Source organism: Brienomyrus brachyistius, chromosome 8 (assembly GCF_023856365.1).
Source record: "Brienomyrus brachyistius isolate T26 chromosome 8, BBRACH_0.4, whole genome shotgun sequence".
Taxonomy (NCBI): domain Eukaryota; kingdom Metazoa; phylum Chordata; class Actinopteri; order Osteoglossiformes; family Mormyridae; genus Brienomyrus; species Brienomyrus brachyistius.
In genome coordinates this window covers 3,509,595-3,530,465 of record NC_064540.1, presented here as the reverse complement: position 1 = coordinate 3,530,465, position 20,871 = coordinate 3,509,595, and the positions used below count along the sequence as shown (strand labels likewise).

The 20,871-nt window shown below is 47.8% G+C and overlaps 1 pseudogene; it reads right to left on the bottom strand.

The window, feature by feature from the left end:
- Positions 1-3,572: 3,572 nt before the first annotated feature.
- Positions 3,573-20,471, bottom strand: LOC125747979 (DDB1- and CUL4-associated factor 1-like; annotated as a pseudogene).
- Positions 20,472-20,871: the final 400 nt, after the last annotated feature.

The following is a 20,871-nucleotide window of genomic DNA, read 5'->3' as shown; positions in this document are numbered from 1 at the left end:
CAGAATACAGAATCGGAGAAGGGTGCCGCGTTGGAACAGCAAGGTTTAAAAGAGTGTGGAGTTCGGTTCCGACAAACACGATCCTGTCCTTATCCTTCTGCCACTATTGTAACTTGAAGCTTTTGAATTCCTGCACTTATCCTGTTTTTTACTCCCTCATGTGACTCTTACGACAGAACAGAGCTTTATATAACCTCTAATATCCTCTCCATGAAAATCTAAAACGATCAGCTGTCATATGAATTAGCAAAAACCCTGAAAGAAAACTGGAAAAAAAAATGCGTGATCTATTTTTTTGATAAGTGTAGGCTGTGGATATTGAAAAACGTGACTCCGCATCTTAATGCTTCTCGCGCCTGACTCCGTTCACAGACCCACACCAGCAGAGGCCAATCAGCTGAGCTGCATAGGCCCCAGCTTGCCAAAAATCGGAACCGGAAATATTGGGTGCCTGTGTCACACAATAGGGAGGATAATAGAATCTCCAATGTCGCTCTGCGAGAGAGAGAGAGAAAGAGAGAAGCATCTGGACGCCTCTCCGGCGTCGGCGTGATCCAGAGTGTGCATTATCTCCCAGCTAGCCTCCAGCTAACCCCTACAAACCTCTATGCTGCTTTCTCTCATCATTCAACGACTAGCATCAGCAAGCGTCATCTTTGGTAACTGTGCATCAATAGTCGAAAAATGCCTACATGTTAGAATCCCGTCCTTGAAGTCCTTCTTCGCGCTGTAACAGTGCGGTTAATGCATGTCGTGAGAGGTCACCACCTACAGACTGCCCGTCTCTGCAGACTGCCCGTCTCTGCAGACTGCCCGTCTCTGCAGACTGCCTGTCCCTGCCTGACTGCTGGGTCAGCACTCCTGGCCCACTACCAGAAACAGATTAACTCCTATTACACAGAAACACAAAGAAAAGGCTGAGATGCATATTGCAGTTCTTTTCTCTTTTGACGACAAGGAATCCTCTCTCTAGCTCATCCCCCCTGAATATTTTTCAGTCCAGTTGGGGGGGGGGGGGGTTTGAGTATCTTTTTGGTGCGGGGACTCCAGATACAGCAGACCTATGTGTAAAATAAAATCCCCACCAGAAAACAGTGAGTTTGCAGTAGGTGGGGTCCATACCTTTTACCATCATTCAAGTGTAAGAACGCAGGAACTCTTTAATTTTCACGTACCAAGTCTTTCACGTTTGACACACTCTTTTCATGCCACTGGAGGACATTTCAGAGTGAAGGGTTTTGCTTAAGGGCCCAAAAGCAATATGAGCTCTTTACTGGCCATGGAATTTGAACCAACAACCTCCTGATCATATAGTCCTGGTAGTCTCAACTACACAGGGCCAAGCAGGTTTCCGTTTTCAATAAGGCAGTACAGTTTTAGGACTGCTACTCAAGAGAAGGCGCATGGTCTGCAGATGGAATCAGCTACAGCCCCGAGATTTCGGCACAGAAGCTTGAACTAGGAGCAGCGTATTCAGCTCTCGTTTCACCCACGTCTGAGAGTCTAGGTCATATTCTCCCTCCTTCTCTTTTTTTGTTTGCAGACACAGACGCAGAGACATAGACCCCGAGACCTGGCTAAGCCTACAAGCTCTACTGAGAGCTATGTCACAACACAGTACATGTAAGCCAGATCTTCTGCATATTTTTGCCCGTAATATATGTCTGTAACTCTGCTCTTTAGAGAGGTGGCTTCTATGGCAACAGGTCAGAAACAAACAATACTGGGAACAGCTATAGGGTGCATGAAGCAATTTTCTGCTGCTATTATATGGACACTTTGACTGTGGGGTAACCATGGTGATGCAGAAGTCACATGTCACAGCGGGCGAAGAGAATAAATGGTTATTAGCACTGCACTCGTTCACCTCACGCATCGTTCGGCCACGTGACGACATCTGCGGGGATGGCCCGAAGCATGGAGCAGCTGCAGTGCCTGATCTTAAACCCACACCGGCTCCCGAACACACCACATGCTTATCACCACAGCAACAGTATAAGCAGCCAATCACGGGCAGCGGAGACCTACAACATGATTTTGGACAAGAAGCATATCCTAATTCAGTGTTTCTCAGTCCACTGCCTGAAGATCCCTGAGGACTGGGTGGAGAAACACTGTCTCAAGTCATCAGTTACTCCATCCAGCAGCAGGGAACAGACCCAGGGCTCAGCCAGCCGTCAGACCAAAATCTGCTATATCGCGTCTACATCGCTGGGTTTGGGGGTAACTACCTTCAGAGCTCACTGCCTCCGCTACACCCCAGGAGAGACACACGCAGTACAACTTTCGGGAAAATAGATAGTATCAATTCCAGACAGAAAACAGGCGAGAGTCCCTATCAGATCCTAACAGGCAGGGCTTCTCAAACTCCGACACCTAGGGTCACGGCTCACTCATGCAGGCATGCTATGTGGGAAGCTTCACATAAGTAGTTCTTGTCCTTGATAGATTAAGAAGCACCTTACCAGAACGCAGAACATTATTTGAGCCAATACCAGTTTGATTTCGGCTACAAAACAAAATTCAACATGCAGCATGCATTGTGGGCCACACTGGAAGAGACAAGAATATAGTCCCTAAAAGATGGAAGGACCGTTCTGTTACAAAGAAACAAATCATCATTCTGGGTCTGAAACGCTTTATTGGAAAACAAGTCCATAAAAAGTATACTAAGAATATCCATCCATCCATTTTCCAAACCGCTTATCCTACTGGGTCGCGGGGGGTCCGGAGCCTATCCCGGAAGCAATGGGCACGAGGCAGGGAACAACCCTAGATGGGGGGCCAGCCCATCGCAGGGCACACTCACATACCATTCACTCACACATGCACTCCTATGGGCAATTTAGCAACTCCAATTAGCCTCAGCATGTCTTTGGACTGTGGGGGGAAACCGGAGTACCCGGAGGAAACCCCACGACGGCATGGGGAGAACATGCAAACTTCACACACATGTGACCCAGGCGGAGACTCGAACGTGGGTCCCAGAGGTGTGAGACAACAGTGCTAACCACTGCACCACCATGCCACCCCTACTAGGAATAAAAAAAAAAAAGAATTTAATAAATAAATAAATAAATAAATATAAATAAATAAATATATATATATATATATATATATATATATATATATATATATATATACATACATACACACACACACACACACACACATATATACACATATATACACACACATACACACACACACACAGAAAAACAACAAATCGAGGTAATTTTCTTGGAAAAATAAGATATTGCGGTGTCTTCTTACATGTAAGAAACAGGCCACTTTGCAGCCACATTGCGTGTATCGACTAATCCGGATTTTTAAGGAGGACCTGTGCTGATATTCAATATACAGTAATTTGCAGGCGAAGCGATATTTTACTCCATTGCTCATCCTGGGCAGACTCACTCCGAGGACGGAGATTAAATTTCAGTACTTCAGCTATTCCAGTTCACATTCCAGTCTTAACTAATTCACGAGAATCCTTTTAAATTTTGCCAAATTCAAATTTTGGTTTCATGGAAATGTTGGACCTTTATTAAGTTAAGCCATTGAAAACACACTTTCGATATTCATGGTTATATTTTTATTACATTCTTTATAGCAAAAAATATTTGATACATTCTATATGGACCATTATACAAATCTATACATTTTCTGGGGGAGTTTTTTTTTTAAAAATGTAAGCACACAATATAAAGAGGTATATATCCATTATAAAGACACACACACACACACCACACACACACACACAGGAAAACAAGAAGATCCCAACTGGCCAGAGGAGCACTTGGGTACAGAACCTAATCTGTCCATCTTCAGTCTTCAGCAAGGTGCCCATTCCTACAATTAGATATGTCTAAAAACAAAAACAAGCACGCACACGCACACGCACACGCACACACACACACACACACACACACACACACACACGTACTGAGTTGACCATCAAGTCACATACAGCCACTCCTGTCACCCCAAAGGAGCCTTGAGCCTGGCCTCCCCAAGATGAATGTGGCGGGGGGGGGGGTTAAGTGCCCATAAATCACTTTGATACTAATGATCATATCTGTGGGATGCGACACTTGTTACATTTTTCATCCCTGCTGGGAAAACAACACAAACAGCAAATAAGAATTTAACACAGGAGGTTCGCAGGCCTCAGGAATTCCTGATCCCCCCCCCCCCCCCTCCACACACACACACACACACACACACACACACACACACACACACTTTAAGGAGCAGGAAGTGCGGGAGACAAAGTTTCAGCGAACATATTTCAAATCATAACAGGATGCAATGCAGTTCCCCCCACCAACAACCCAAGGACAATAAAAAGGAAAAAAGCGGCGATTCTGGTTTTCAGCGGTTCACTTCTGATTTACACGTGACACATTCCTGAGGTAAACGGATGGCAGGATCACTCAAAACCCAGAAAAGCACCAGAGGACGGAAAGCGGAGAAAAGGCAAGATTCCGTACTTTCCCTGATATACAGACTTTCAGAGGTGCAACTTGGGTACCTGGACTCAGACCTCACTTTAGATCTTGTCTCCACCCACGGCCCCCAGAGCCCCATCTGGGCCAGGTAACAGTGGTCACCTTGGCAACACCAACCAGGCAAGGAGCGGGGATGCTACCCATTTAAAAACACAGTCCGCCATCACGTATCCTAGAAAATATGATTCACATTGATTTCTGATGTAATTAAAAAGGGATACATCTTTGTTAAAAGCTTGTTAAAAGCTTCCTTTGTGCACTTGGAGTCAATGAATTAAAAAAAATCTGTTTGCTTGTGTATCCATTTGCAACTCCTGTGTAACAGACGATGTCATTAGGCCTGCTTCGGGGATCCAGCAGGCCTTCTTAACTGCGTTTAAGCAGATAAGAAAGAAAGGAGAGCATCCATCCACAGAACCGTGACTCTGACTTGCTCGCTTGGTATTTCAACACAGCTTCCAGCATTCACCTCCAGCCAGGTACCGTGAGTTTGGTGTATCAACCTGTCTTCACTCGTTCAGAGAGAGGATGATGTCATCCTCCAGGTCCGAGTTGTCAGAGCTGTCCGCTAGGGAGAGAGGAGGTCCAGTCAGAATTCCCAGGAGTGCAAATTATCGAAAATGCCAAACACTTGAAATTTACAGATTTAGGAACAAGGCTGTGTGACACGGGTGGATTCAAAACACAGATGCCGTCTTTAACGGTTTGAGAAGACCAATCGCTTACTGTTCTCCAGGAGGAGATCTCCATCTTCATCATTTTCGTCAGAATCATCATCCTCTTCCTCCTCCTCGTCCTCTTCAGCGTCAGCCCCCAGCAGACGGTTCACCTGCTCGTCGTCCGAGAGCGAGAAGTCACGCTCGCCGTCCTCATCTCCACCGTTACCATTTTCCAGCTCGGCCAGCAGCGGGTCCGTGTCTATGTCGTCCAGGTCGTCGTCTGAATCGTCGTCGTCGTCATCATCATCTTCCTCCTGATCCTCATCCTCCTGCCGAAAAGGGAGAACACTGATATACAAAACTGAAGGAGGGAAATCATTTTCCCCTAATACTGCCAACATGCACTTACGGCATGTTATTTATAATCCATTTAGTGGGCAGCTACTTCATTATGTAGTTAATTAAACTTCCTTTTAATCCAAAGTAAAAAAAAAATGAAAACGTATTTTTTAAGCGTAGCCACTTCCCATTCATAAAAACTGGTGATTTTTCAAAAAGATTAAACATGTTGCTGGAGACTAGAAAAACAAGAGCCTGAAGCATTCCTTCAACACCACAACAATTATACTGATAACATCTAAAGGATCCCAGATCCGACCTTGGACCAAGCTTTAGTTAATCCTAAAATCGCACAGCACACAACAAGAACATGCGGATCAAAAGACAAGCTTGCGAGCCTGCTTCATTCACCTGATCTTCCTCATCCTCCTCTTCCTCAGCCAGCCGCTGCCTCCCAACCTCGTAGAGTCGACAAACTGTGTCCATGTTAATGGAATCCTGATTCTGTAACGTAGGGACACACATTCAAATGTAATACGAAACAACAACGCCTACAAGGCATGTGCAAAGTCAACACTTTAAGCCAATACATTCAAAATAAAGCTGCCGCTTGAAGATAAATCCACTAAACTGCGTAAACATGGAACACACTAAACGGGCTGAAGAACAGTGCAAAGTCAAAGAGCGAGTCAATGCGCAAGACATGCAGCCATAATGAGACCATACTGGACTATAGCCAGAATGTCCAAAAAACAGGCAGCCTTAGAGCTCCTTTTACCTCAATTACAGCCAGGTAACAATCCTTAGTGTCGGTGCAGAGGTCAAAAATGTTTCTTTTCACATCAATGGTAGCTATATATAAAGAAGAAAACAAGATTGGTTTTCTTGAAAGGTTGATGGCCCTAAGCGCTGAAAAACAAACCGACAAAGTCAATATCCTCGATTCTTGTCGACAGGCGGAGATTAAGCACTCCGATGGTAATTTGTATTGCGGAAATGAGAGGAAATGTCTGTTTTTGTTATTGCCATAAGTCTTAAGTCTTGCATATATTTTCTTACATGAACATTACTTTGCTGTGAGTTTTCTCGAGTTGATGGCTCATTGCAAATGTGTTGCACTGAGGCCATTAGGGCAGCATGTATAGTGTGTAATCAGTAGAAAATGGATCTCTGAAAGGTTGTGGGTTCAAATTCCAGCCCATAAGAGTAACTTCCCCATTGAGGCTGGGCCCTTAACCCAAAATCCTCTAACCTGACTGTAATGTCAGTCATATATGAGACACAGAAACCCTGTACTGCCAACATGCAGGTAAGCATTTATTTCTGCAAAACCCCCCTGACCCTTACAAAGCATCCTGGGAATTGTAGTACTCATCACTCATTACACTGACCCCAGACTTCCTTCATTTGTAAGTCACTTTACAAAAAAGTGTCGACTACGTAAATAAATATTTATGGTTTTTCTGTTTATGTGATGTTGACTGTTAGCTATTTATTCTCAAGATGGAATCGGCCAGCACTGCTGGATGCCTGGAGAGCTATTCCTCACCAATAGGTTTGTAGTCTGTGGCATCGAAGGTCCTGAAGGAGGACCTGAAGGAGGATCCGAAGGGGCTCTTCATCTGCTGCTCCATCATGTCGTCCTCGTCGTCCGCCTGCAGCATCGCTGTGAAAACCGAACGGCGGCAGACGTCAGCGCTAGCGGCCACGGAAGCCCACGAGGATGCTAGACGACATCTCCATTAGGCCGGATTTTAATGACCTCCTCAGCCAAGAAATTTCTTAGCCAGCTGGGTAATCGAAGCATACTGTAGGCCACCAGGACCGCAGCCAAAAACCATAGAAAACTACTCCAAGATACCAAGAGAACTCCAAGAGAACCACGCAGACAAAACCACCAAGGACCAAGTCCAGGACTTGGCATTATCATAAGCTGAGCTGGGGACAAGATCTACTTTCCAAGTCTACCCCTGACTTAACATTCACCTTAACCTTTCTAACCACAAAATCCCAATTTGAAATCTTCTTCTCCTAAACCCAAATTATTTCACTCCAGAGTGAAAGCCACCCTAAGGATATGGTTGAATGATTTGAAATTAAAGCAGCAAGATGAACTTTAAATTCAGTAGATCAACCTTACGAACACTGTGAAGCAACAGATGACAGAGAAGAATAACCTAAAGAAAAGTTAGGCCTCACCTCCGTATATGACGGTGCCATCGTTGTTGAAGACTATCCTGCACTGGTCCAGGGCGGGAACAGTGTGTAGGAGATGGTAAGTGCGTAAATCCCACTGAATTTCATGTTAAGGTGAGAAACCCCTCAAGACAATCATAACAGAACTGAAAATACCACTATGATAGTGAAAGTTTTAGACATACTGAGGTCTCACCCATGAAACAAGTGAGCGGAGGATACAATCTCTGTGTTGATGATAACCTCTAGCCCATTGGGGTGAAAGACGCCACTGATATTCATGTTGAACTTGTCAAACTTGTGTATGGCATGTGCAGTGCGCACATCCCACATCACGCCGTCGTTCAGCACCAAGTCATCCGTGGGGTTAAAGGTCGCGCAGTTACGCTTGTAGTTGTTTGCCAGACCGGGATTATTGAGAGTCAGGGTCTTCTGCCCGGTCTGGATGTCGTAGATCTACCATAGATATTGCATAATTACTCTCAGCAGAAAAGATTTGAACTTACCGATTCTCAGGTGGAAAAGAAGATGAAGAAAGATAAACAAAAGGCCAGAGACATGATGACTCACGTGAGCGATGTGCTCCTTTGTGCCGATGACTCTGTCCTGAGAGAGTTTACTGAATTCCACGTAATGGTCATCTAAAAACGAATGCCTGACAGAGAGGAAAACTGAGTTTCAGTTACCCGAGTTGGCATCTGTTTCTGAACAAGTTACAGAACTACAAAACAACAAAAAAGAATAAAGCTGTCAACATAAAAGGGGCTTTGGTTTTAAATAAGTGAAATGAAACAGCACAGGGGAAAAAAGCAGATTCTTTGAAGAGAGGACACAGTCCCTCTGGCAGGAAGAGACAGTCAGCCTCGTCCTTGTGCTCCCTTTCTCCCTGCCCGAGAGCCAGACCCAAGAGGCACCGCATACTTCATCATGAAGACCGATTTCATGCTCCACAGCGCCGACAGCGGGTAGCTCCACGAGGCGGACGTCAGCAGCAGAGAGCCGTCCTGCAGCGGAAGCGGAGAAGAGATAATTAAAAGGCAGAGGTTGAACAGCCACATGTCAGTTGCATCTCGCATTGACACAGCAATCCAGTGTTTGGATCCGCGGACAGTCCATGTTTTTGCTCCATCCTAGCTCCCGGGACCAAAAATGTGTCTGGCCAGAAGCTTGGAGGGACCAAAAACATGGACCAACTATGACTCCCCGAGGACCAGACTGGGAAAGACAGCAGCAGTCACCAACAATGGGAGGGGGTGAAGCTTCAAATCCTACAGTGGAGGTGACTATCAGACATGTTTCTCAACCGAGTCCTCGGAGACCCCCAGTCCACATTTTTGCTTCCACCAAGCTCCTAACACACTTGTACCGGGTATTCTGGGTTCTTCATTGCTTGATTTGGGTGTGCTAAACCAAGTACAGAACCAAACAAACCTCAATTCCTTATGCTCTATCGATATCAACCGTAGCATAGTATAATCAGTAGCAGAGCAAATGTGCTGCTTTCGTAATTAAAATGGCAGTTAATTTTAGGTTTTCCAAAGCCAGAGTTCCGAAATTGCGCACATTGTTTGAAATTTCAGATGCTTAAATCACAGTGTCAGCCAATTAGCCAGATATTTCAAAATGAATGAAGATTCTGAACGGTAACTAGGGCACAGATTCTTGGGGGACTTGAACCAGCAACTTTTTGTGTGTGTGTGTGTGTGTGTGTGTGTGTGTGTGCGCGTGTGTGTGTTAATCGGCTGACCCGTGATGGCTCCATGTGCATGATAGCCGAGCTGTGGCAACTGTAACTGGCCTCCTCCTGACCCGTGAAGATGTTGTACAGCTTCAGCTGCCCCGTGCAGGTCCCCAGCATGAGGAAGCGCTCGCGGGCAGAGAAGGCGCAGCACATGAAGCCGCTCTCATCCTCCTCAGCCTCCCGAAAAACGGAGATGGGCCGGAACCTAGAGGGATGGGGACGGAGACAGGAACAAGGCAATATACCGCATGACACAGCTTCCGTACTCAGCCTCCAGGTGCACAGTGGGCATGACGGTGGGAAAAAGAATCCCACTGCAGATTATCACAGCAAAGCTCATTTTATTCCCTTAAAAAACCAATTATTTAGCATTTATTCCAACTGCGATGAAGAATTTGATAATCCATTACAATGCTCCATGCTGCCACCTACTGGACAGTAATGGATATGTCAGGATTCTAGCTGGATCCAAAGCAGCAACGGTACCTGCTGAAGATGAGGTGCCGGTCAAAGCAGCCGCCATCCACGCCGCCGTAACCTTGGGAAGGCGGCACGGCGGGTGAGGCGGGATGTGAAGTTGGGTGGCGCCTGACGCCGTTGCTTGGGCTCTGGGCACTGGTGTGGGGTGAAGAGGGAGAACGGCGGGCAGGTGGTGACCGGGTTACGGCAGCGGGAGTGCTGCTCGCGCAGGTACTCCGTGATGATGCCGTCCAGCGCCGGTGGCGATGGAAGGCAGCGGTCCAGCTGCTTCCTCACCGCCGGGCTCTGGCTGAAAGCGCCATGGTCCGATTTCTGCCGCAGGACCCTGGGTTTTTTGGCGACGGTGGCACTAGCGCATGGGGGCGGGCGCTCGCGCGCAAAAAGGATGCGGCCAATCAGAGTTGGGCCATGGGGCAGAGGGCCGGTGGGAGGTGGAGGAGGAGGGGTCGTCACGGAAATCGGGGAGGAGGAGGGACGGAGCTGGACATGCCCGGGGGAAGGACCCGGGGACGAGGAGGAGGCGTGGCCACCCAGACGAGAGGCGACCCCGGCGGAGAGCCGTGGAGTACGATGCAGGGCCGACATGGGGGAGCCAAGGGATCCCATGGGGGCGGAGGAGAACGGGAAAGAAGAAGAGGCAGAGGAGGAGTGGGAGAGGTGCGTCATGGGAAGGTCGGCCTCCCTGGTGAGGGTACTGGCAGCGGAGTGCAGACCCTTGGCCACCAGGTGGCTCCGGATAAGCAGCAGAAGCTCCTTCTCGGGGAAGCTGATGCGGGTCTGGGCCACCACGCTGGCCCTCTGCAACCGGGCCAGGGAGACGTCGGCGGCGCAGAGCAGCGGCTTCCCGGAGACGCGTTCGATGAGCTCGGTGGCAAAGCGGCAGAAGCGGACATGCTCGCCACGCTTGTCCTGCAGCACAGGCTCCTTCATCAGCTGCTGGATCTGGCCGCCACCAAACAGCGGCAGCTTGCCAACAATCTGCCGGACGGCGCTGCTGCGAGACAGTCCCACCAGCGCCCGGCATGCCAGCGCACGGATCTGGTCCGCGTCCGTAATGGGTGCCTTGACCGTCAACAGCGACAGCAGCACCTTGATGCCGTTGTTAGCCTGCACCACATTCCACATGCGAGCCAGGACACTGTCTCCACCTCCTGTCCCTCCCCCTCCACGGGGAGCCTGAGGCAGGCGACGCCTTGGGGTTGCGTTGGGGAACTTGCCAATGGCGGGTGGCCGCTTGTCGGGGGCACACACGCAGTTTATCACCACCTGCAGCGCCGACTTCTGGATCTCGGCATCGTTTAGGAAGACCTCGCCCTCTGCCACGCCCAGGATGATGCTCATCCCTGCGGAATCAAGCCCAGAGAAACAGAAATGGGAGACCCGCCAGATTGGGGGGGTAAAATCGAGGACAGCCCATTCAGTGACTCCAAACTGTTATAACTCAAGAACCAGAACCATACAGAATAATGGCAGGGAATCACCTTACGATGGCATAAAGAGAATGCAAAATACAGTTAAACTTTTAGCATTTAATTCTACACAGGGTCATACATGGATATGGCTGGGGTTTGGGCTTGTCAGGGCCCCAAGTAAAAATATGAATTATTCTCTTTGATCATACCCTATCCCCCCCTCCCCTCCCGACCACGCTGCCATGACGACTGACCCACGGTGCAGACGACAGAGCCTCCTTCGTCCAGCACGTCCACAGGCTCGGCCAGCAGCAGCTGCGCCTTGGGCACCAGCGTCAGAATGGCCAAGATGTCCAAAGCGTAACGTACCGTGTCACTCCTTCAGCCAGGGGGGGGAGGGAGGGACAGAGAGAGAGTGACACACACACACACACACACACACACACACACACACACACACACACACACACACACACACACACACACACACACACACAGACAGCATGTCAGGGTACCAGAGCATGGCCAACAGCATGTCAGGGTACCAGAGCATGGCCAGGCTGACTGCTTCCCATAATGTTTGCGTTCTTAAAAATAAGCCCCTCACACTTTTGACAGATTCCTTGACTTCCATAAAACAAAGATGGGGGGAAAAAAATGCTGCCGTGGTTACAGAGGGGGCGGGGCCTCCTACCTGCCATAGTAAGTCCTCCAAATCGCAGGCAGTGGAGATGAGCTGCAACAGAAGCTGCACGCAGGAGAGCTTGAGGAAGACCTCGGCCGGTTCCCAGTGGAGCCTCGCCGGGCCTGTACTCGATCAGAAACTCCATCATCTCCACCACCTGCTCGCGGGTGTAGGAACAAGCCTGGGAAACATGCAGGTTACCATGGGGGACAAATTATTAACGCATTACTACCATATATACAGCAGCCCATCGCTGAATGGTTTGTTCAGCAGTTCTTCAAAAGCATATTATAAATCGAGCAAATGGCACAATTTACTCTACCTTTGTAATACGGCTGTGTGTGAACCGGAGCGCCACCTTCTGACCTCTGGAGGGGACTGCTTCACCTGCTCCACCTTAATAGCCCAGGTGAGCTTCGAAGTAGCGACGCAGGGCCATGCAGGTGTGCTTGGCCGTCTGCCGGCTGGAGAAGATCTTGTCGTCACTCAGCAGCGCCGTTTGGTCCTCGAGATTGAGAATCTCCAGGGTGCTGATCTGTCAGCCGGCAGAGAAAAAGACTCCGTGATACAACAGGCGCAGGCAAAGGGGGGCTAGAACGGGGGGCCGGACAGGTGCTGAGGCAGGGAAATCATCACTGACAATAATAAAAACTATAAACGAAACATTTCAGCAAACTGAAACAGATATTAAAATATCAAGAATAAAAGATAAGAGACATGAAAACAAACTACAACTAAATGAAAACTATAAATAGTTCCAAAACTAAAATAAAAACAAAATGTCAAATACTGTCCATTAATGTTATTAATACTATTTATACTAAAGATTTTTTTTTATTTTATTGCCCATTAATAGGGGGTGGCATGGTGGTGCAGTGGTTAGCACTGTTGCCTCACACCTCTGGGACCTGGGTTCGAGTCTCCGCCTGGTGTCACATGTGTGTGGAGTTTGCATGTTCTCCCCATGTCGTCGTGGGGTTTCCTCCGGGTACTCCGGTTTCCCCCCACAGTCCAAAAATATGCTGAGGCTAATTGGAGTTGCTAAATTGCCCGTAGGAGTGCATGTGTGAGTGAATGGTGTGTGAGTGTGCCCTGCGATGGGCTGGCCCCCCATCCTGGTTGTTCCCTGCCTCGTGCCCATAGCTTCCGGGAGAGGCTCCGGACCCCCCGCGACCCAGTAGGAGAAGCGGTTCGGAAAATAGATTAATAATAACTGCAACATGCTTTATCCATTATAAGGACATTGGTACATATGTGCAGTGTGTATTCTCTAAAGATCTTAACTTTTAGTTACTCCATGAAATTAAATTTAAAAACTTCAACTGAAACTAAAATATGCAAAAACTAAATAGAACTAAATCATAAAAATAAAAAAAGAAGACCAAACTGGTTTTCGAATAAAAACTGAAAACACAAAAAATAAAATCACAACTGTAATAGGAGGGAGGGTCCCCACCAGGTTGACGAGGCGCCGCAGCCCATCCTGCTGGTCGAAGAGCTGGAGGACGGCGCGGAAGGCGAAGGAGATGGAGAAGAACATAGTGGCGTGGCAGGAGCCAGAGGCGTGAGAGCACTCCAGCAGCCAGAGCGTGTAGGAGACCACGCCGGCCAGCACGGCGGGCGGCAGCGTGCACACCTGCAGAGGGACGTGGTGAGGCAGGTCTATCCACCCACAGGCAGCTCCAATGACGACGTGAAACCACCAGGGGGTGCTGTGCAGCTCAGAGGGTTAGCAGGCTGTGCCCTTCATCGGAAGGTCGCCAGTTCAAATCCCAGGGATGGCACAATGGGCTTCACCGTCAGGCCCCTGCGCAAGGCCAATTATTCCCCCCCCCCCCCACAACCACTACCAATTACTCCAGGGACTATTTAGTTCTGCTACTCAGCTAAAAATGTAGGTTGTTTTGGGTAAAGTCATCTACCAATTAGAATTTTAAAATGATAGCTCTCCACCAACAAAAAAGGACGGTGCTTAGAAACAATACTTTCAGTTTTAGTGGGTTGTTTTGTCCTCGACTGGTGGATTTGAGGTGAATCTTAACAACAATAACCTTTTGTTATCTAAAGGAACCTTCAGGTAAGTCGCACCCTTATAAGGGACCTTAAAACCCAACTGCGCCTGAAATCCAATTTAGGTGCCATTTTGTTCCTGTCAGTTTGAGCACTGTGTTACGTTTGACTGCTGTTACTTGCGGAAGCCATTAAGAGGGAGACGGGAAGGTGGAGGACCATCGCTGCGCCGCTGCGCACACACACACACACACACACACACAAAACACACACACACACACACACACACACACACACACACACACACACACACACACACCACAACACACACACACACACACACACACACACAGGGATTCTCTCACCCTCTCCATGGCATCCTGGTTGTAGGCCAGGTAGTAGAGGCACAGGGACACCCCCCAGTGGCTGCTATGGACGGCCGTGGGATTTCCAGAAGCTTCATGCACGCCACCGTGAGCCACAAAACTCCGGCAGCGAATTTCTTGTGCAACAGCAGGGAGGCCAGGTACTGAGGACAGACAACACCTGCGTTAGGAACAAGGCACCGCCCTGGTGGCGGGCTTATCTCCGCCAAGCCAGCAGGCCTATCAGGGACACTCAGGAACAGCTGGGGGCTTATCGAAACCCCGCAGAGGGCGACATGCGATTCGCGTGCTGCGCGGTGCAGTTGGGTGTGACGCCCTGCGTGGGACGTGTTACACGTGTTGGTACCCCTGGGGCTAGGAAGGTACCTTGAGCGATTCGAAGGTGAGCTGCACGTCATTGGTCAGCTTGAGATCGATGTAATGCATGAGCAGTTCGCAGGCTCCCATCTGCATGAAAACGCCCAAAAGCTGTGGGAAAGACCAACAGATGGGGTGAGTGGGGGGGGAAACCAGTGAAGGGGGTTGAGGGGGGAGTGTTGAGGGAGGAGACATAGCCAACCTCTTGGTACTCCCCAAGCGGGGTGAGATATTGCAAGATGAGGCGCTGTTCCATGGCTGGGGTCAGAGGTTTCCAGGCGGTATTTGGTCCCAATGACCCAGGGGCTCATCTCAGACCAGCTGCTATTGGACAGCTCACAGGCGGCCCGCTCTGGATCTGGGGCGGCCAAGCGCAGCTTCTGTCTGGCCGTCCAGACGCTTTTCCCCCTCCACCCATCTTCTGCGCCTGGCTGCCCACTTCCCGCCTCCGGTCCGGCTCTGGGGCCGCCTGGTACAGGGGCTCCGATGCCGGTTTTGACAGACGGATGCGCACGGCTGCTGGCCTTGCGGGCGAAGCCCAGCTGTATCGACGGATTCATCGCTCTCGGGCCGGCACCGGCTGGCCTTTCTTCCCCCCTCTCCTCTCCATCCTGGTCTCTCTCTGCAGAGCTTCCCAGGGGACCAGCCGCATCCTCAGAGCCCCCACAATCCTGGTCAGTTCTCCTGATCCCTGGGGAGCCGTCCGCACCCGACGCTCTGCAGCTCACGCAGCATCCGGAGCATAAAAGGCACCTGTGAGGGCGACGGTCCATCACTCTAATGGGCCAGGCAGGAAACACGGCTGACACAATAGTGGTTCCCACATGCTATACGCGCGTCAGCAACACTCAAGGCAAAAATGGAGAACACCTAACAGAGATGCAGGTACAGGGTCACAACAGCATATTTATATATCTGAGCTATTTCCCAGGTCAGCAGAGCAATTCCGGCTTCCGTCGCTCAACAAGTAGAGCATCTCGGCAATATGCGCAAAGGTCATGGGTTCAAATTCCAGGTAGTACACAAATTGTAGCCCTGCACTACTGTAAGTCACATTGGACAAATATACATTTCGGCTGTGTATATGATATCTATAACAGGAGCCTTCGATTCGCCACCAGATCCCGCCCGCTAGGAGGCACCCAGACAGATATTTACTGAATCTATTTGACCACAGCAACTGTCTCAGTGGCACAGATCCAATTCCGGAGCTTACCGCACTTAAATATTTCTACTTTGGCAAAAAAAAAAAAAAAATAAAAAAAGGGATTTCTAATTGTTTTACTTATCCAGACGCAAAACACTGCACGGCCATCCTGAGCGAAAAAATGAAGGGAAAACATGACAATAAAGAGGAAAGGTGCCTTTTCAAATGACTCTGAGAACACAGCTATAGCATCACCCTGGCAGGTTCTCAGGCATGTCGCAACGTACCCGACGCCATTCCGACAGCGTGTCCTCCATGGGAACGCCAGCGCCACCCCCAGGACAGCAAGCGTCAGCGCAGGAACAGGCGTTCACTGACCAGCTGAGAATTCTCCTCCCTGTAGTTACCGGCGATGTCCTGGTTCTCCATGGCTCCGCCCAGCAGCCCCGTGGCATAGATACACAGGGGGCGGTCGGCCTCCTGGGCCCATTCAAAGAGCTTCTCCACCACGCCCTCCTGGAGCATGGAGGGGGGGGGGCAGTTAGCAAGACACCGCTGGCAAAGCCAAGTCATACATGCATCCATCACCCAGAAAATTCCATCCCTCTATGTATAAATTCATTTTTAATAACAGCAGGATATTGAACTATTGCGGTAGCAAACTTAGCAGAGGAACAGGACAGACTCCAAGGTTTTAGATGCTAAATGCAATTTAGAGTCACTGATCCACGCGATTTATTTGTTCTCCGACAGCGATGTTGTGAAGTGGGAGAAAGTTGAAAGGAGGCCTGAGGGAATAAAACTTGCTCAGTCTAGGTTGGGGGGCCCCAAAATCCTCTAGTGCCATCCCTATTCTTGGACTAGCGATCTGCGCAGAGTTCAGGCCAGATTCAAACCATGACCCCCAAAGTGTGAAACGCTACCAAACTGTGCGTGGAGCCTAAAATAGCCAAGGACCAATTCTTTTGTTATTTCAGTCATTTCACAAAAAGATCAGGCTGGTTCTGCCGTCAAAACACTGCTGCACCTTCTCCTGGAAGACCACTGCTGTCTCCAGTCCCGGCATGATGTTCTGTAGAAGGCGACAGGCAGCGGTGTTGAGGGAGACCTCCCTGCTGGTCATCACGTACGTGTTCAGAAGCTGCAAGGAGTGCAGGATGCAGATGTGTCACGACAGAGCTGCTCACCACCACTGAATTTGACTCCCAGTCATTTGCCAGGTTGGTCTTACAGATAACAAAAGAAAGACAAGGATTGGAATAGGAGGCCAGAGCAGGACTTTACCGCGTTGGTGAAGTCGTCGTTCTTAAACAGGATTTTGAGCACATGTCCCAGCATACACTCTGGGTCTGCTCTGCCTGGGGGAACCAAACCAGATAGAGAAACACTCCATTAGTGATGACAATGATTTTTTTTAATGATGATTTATTTGCCATTTGTACAAGCACCAACGCAGGTACACAGGAATCCCTTGATCATATAACATGTTGCTCTCCAGTGAGAGGTAAGAGCATGACTAGAGCAATTTTTGGGATTAAGGGCCTTTCTAAATGGCCCAAGAGTGACATGATTACTCTGCCAGCCATGGGATTTGAACCAGTAACCTTCTGGACACAGACAAGATCCCACTATAAACTTATTCTGTTTGCAATGAGAGCAAAGTTTCACCTGGATGACGGTCATCAAACGGATCAGGGTCTGCCTTGTGATACTCCTCAGTCTCTCGTTCAATCAGTTCTGAAATTCTAATACATCATGTAAAAGAGGAAAAATGGTAAATCAATGTTTAATAAGACTATTTTAAACATCCATCAATCCATCTACATTGCACATCCGCATATCCAGTACAGGGCTGTGGAGAGCCAGGAACCAGTCACAGGAAGCCAGAGACATGAGTCAGGGGACACCTTGTTTTTTATGTAACATGATGGGGGTAAAATATAAGAAATATGTGGAAGAGCCTGGGGCCATACAGACTGACTGGGAACTGCAGTTTTACTTTTAAGAAAGCATGAAACTGAAACCTACACCTGCATCGGGAAGCAGTGGCTGCAATGTGACCACACCCCACACATCATGGCCACACCCATACAGAGCCAGGCCACACCCCCCATATAGGAGCCACACCCATATCAAGCCAGACCACACCCCCATACGTACAAACCACACCCATCCCGTCATGTTGTGTACTGACTTGGTGAGGATGGACACCAGCTCCGAGGTACTGCCTTGCTGCTGCTGCTCCCACTGCTCCAGCAAGGAGGAGAGCTCTGCTTTGGAGTCCACGCTCGTGGACGGGGAAGCCATGGCACAGGCTGCGAAGGGAAACGGGGCAGCAAGAGCGCGAGGAAGAGTTATGCCTAAAGCCACTATTCATCATCTGCAGTTAATGGACTTCATGGTTTAATGCTGCTGTAGGAAGCTTAAGTTCAGGCTCTGCCTTGAAGGGCCATGTACTCAAAACTCATGGCGCATGAAGGGACTCCGGACGGACATGCCTCATTACCCTGAACTAACCAGGACTTCCTCCCCGCAAGAGCACTCATAAAACCGCTCCTTAAAGTCTCTTCGTTTCAGGGGACTAGATCCATGTGTCTCCAAAGGTACTAACACCTAACAGGCAACCTGATTTCCAACCGGCTTTACTTTTTGGAAATACATTTATGTTGAAATAATTCGAACAACACCAGCAAGCATCCACAGTATTTCACCGATTTCCCTCTTTTTGAAGTACAACAGCTCACAGGCTAAACATCTCGCAAAGGATTTTTCCTCTTCATGCCACACCTGCTCAAGTTCAGCCTAATTATAGCCTCAGCCTGGGTGCCAAAAAAGAATTAACAGCCTACAGGGAAGCAATTAATTCCTATGATCAATCGGCTGGCAACAACTTAAACTGGATATCTGCATTATTAAGAGCTGAAAGTGGACATATTTTATCCAGTTCTGTAAATTTGTTTATATCCAGGAGGTAAAACTTTGAACTTGTAAATGTCACGTTTTTCTAAGGGTCAGCATGTACCCTTAGAAAGATAAAATAGAAAGATTATCTTGCTTGTCAGCAAGATAAAATAAAAACAACTTCATTCTTAATAACTAATAAAATCATACTTTGCAAAACAAATGTCGCCACAAATAAAAGTTTACTACAACAATTATGAGCTTAAAATGTTATAAGTACCAGCTGACTTTTCATAAGGAACAAGTTAAATTGTGCCCTTATGTATACATCCTCCCGGTGAAATTCAAACTGACAAATCAAGTTCAAGGTCCAGAACTATAGTATTAAATTATATATATATATATATATATATATATATATATATATATATATATATATATATATATATATATATATATTTAAAACCACATTTATTAATAAACAATATTTTTTTTATTAAGGAAAGGTCCAAAAATCCTTCACAAAAAAGTCAAAATATGTGAACTCAAAGATTCGAGATAAATTGATAAATTGCTTCGTTACAAGCAAAAGTGAAACAAAAACTAAACATTTACTTCGGGAAACGTATTCTGAAGCCGAAATGTAGAAGACACACACCCATCGACGTTATATTCGGGTTTATCCAATTTAAGGTCGCGACTTAATTATTAAAATAGCATTCGGATTGCAAATACATGATACACTAATAATCAAGGAACAGTAACTATTGCAAGAAAAGGTAATTTTACACGCGGACCGTTGGCATGCCGATTCCTGACTGCGGCTCGATTAGTCTATGAAGGGTTAACAAGCCTGTCAGTTCTGCAGGTGCCCACATGTGCGCTTTTGACACAGAGATCCAGAGGGAAAATAAGCATTTAGAAAAGGACGGTCGGTTGGCAAGTCGTTTTCTCTGAAAGTTACACTGTTGTGCACGATGAAGTGGACACGGGCTTGGAGACCCCTGGATGTCACGCTTCCTATAGCGAATCGCCGTGGAGCTTTCTACACGCCGGCAGCTCAGTTCAATCGCATTTGAGCAAAGGGCTCTCAGTATACTACAGATTATAAATCAACGGATCTGTTAAAACGATAAAGGGTTTTTATGAGTAACTGCAGGATCTGTTCGAATTGTGCAATGCGTGTCATATTTCAGGCGCAGATTTTAATTCGCCTCACGTGTATGGACACACTGGGGGTTCCTAGCTTGTCAGCTACCGGCAAATAAACGATTAGGTTACAGTCCTCTGCTTTTAGTTGCCGACCTCTTCTGATAATACGACCGTGCACCGGTACTCATGAAATGTCAATATCCAGCTACAGGCGACCCTCCAGCAAATGACCAACCCATAGTTTATTACAAACGTGAACTCTGCCATTCAAGTGAGGGGCTTCTTACCGAATCACTTTCACCCGAATGCTTACCTCGTAATACTTCTCAATTTTTCTCCTCAGTCTTGCAGCCGACTCTGACTATTTTATAAGTATCACTGAAAAGTTGATATATATCTTTGTACTGCGGTTCGTTACTCCACCACCTTCGTTAAACCACAAGGCTCGGTTAACCCATGTACCGAGGTTTATTATGGCGACCACGTTGAATACATCACAACCGGCGACTACGGTCTACTTTTGATGACGTCAACAATGGATTACTGGGTAAGAGAGTTTCCAACGTTCACTGAGCGCGAGGAAGTCTCTGACCTTTCTTCTGTTTTACAGCGATTACGGAAATATAAACCGAGGCAGAGCTGAAAAAATATGTGATGCGAAGTATACGATATATTTAAATTTATGTTTATTAGTCACAACCGAAGTAAATGAGCTAATGGACGGTGAAACACAGACATTGCCTTAGCCCTCCAGTGTTTTGTGCCATGAAATTATTTGTAGTAAAAAGAAAACAACTTTCAGCTTTACTGTCACACTGAAATCTCGAGTCATCAGATATCGGGCATCACTTCGAAGAGCACAGAGCTGCGTTAAAAAGTATATTACTGATATATT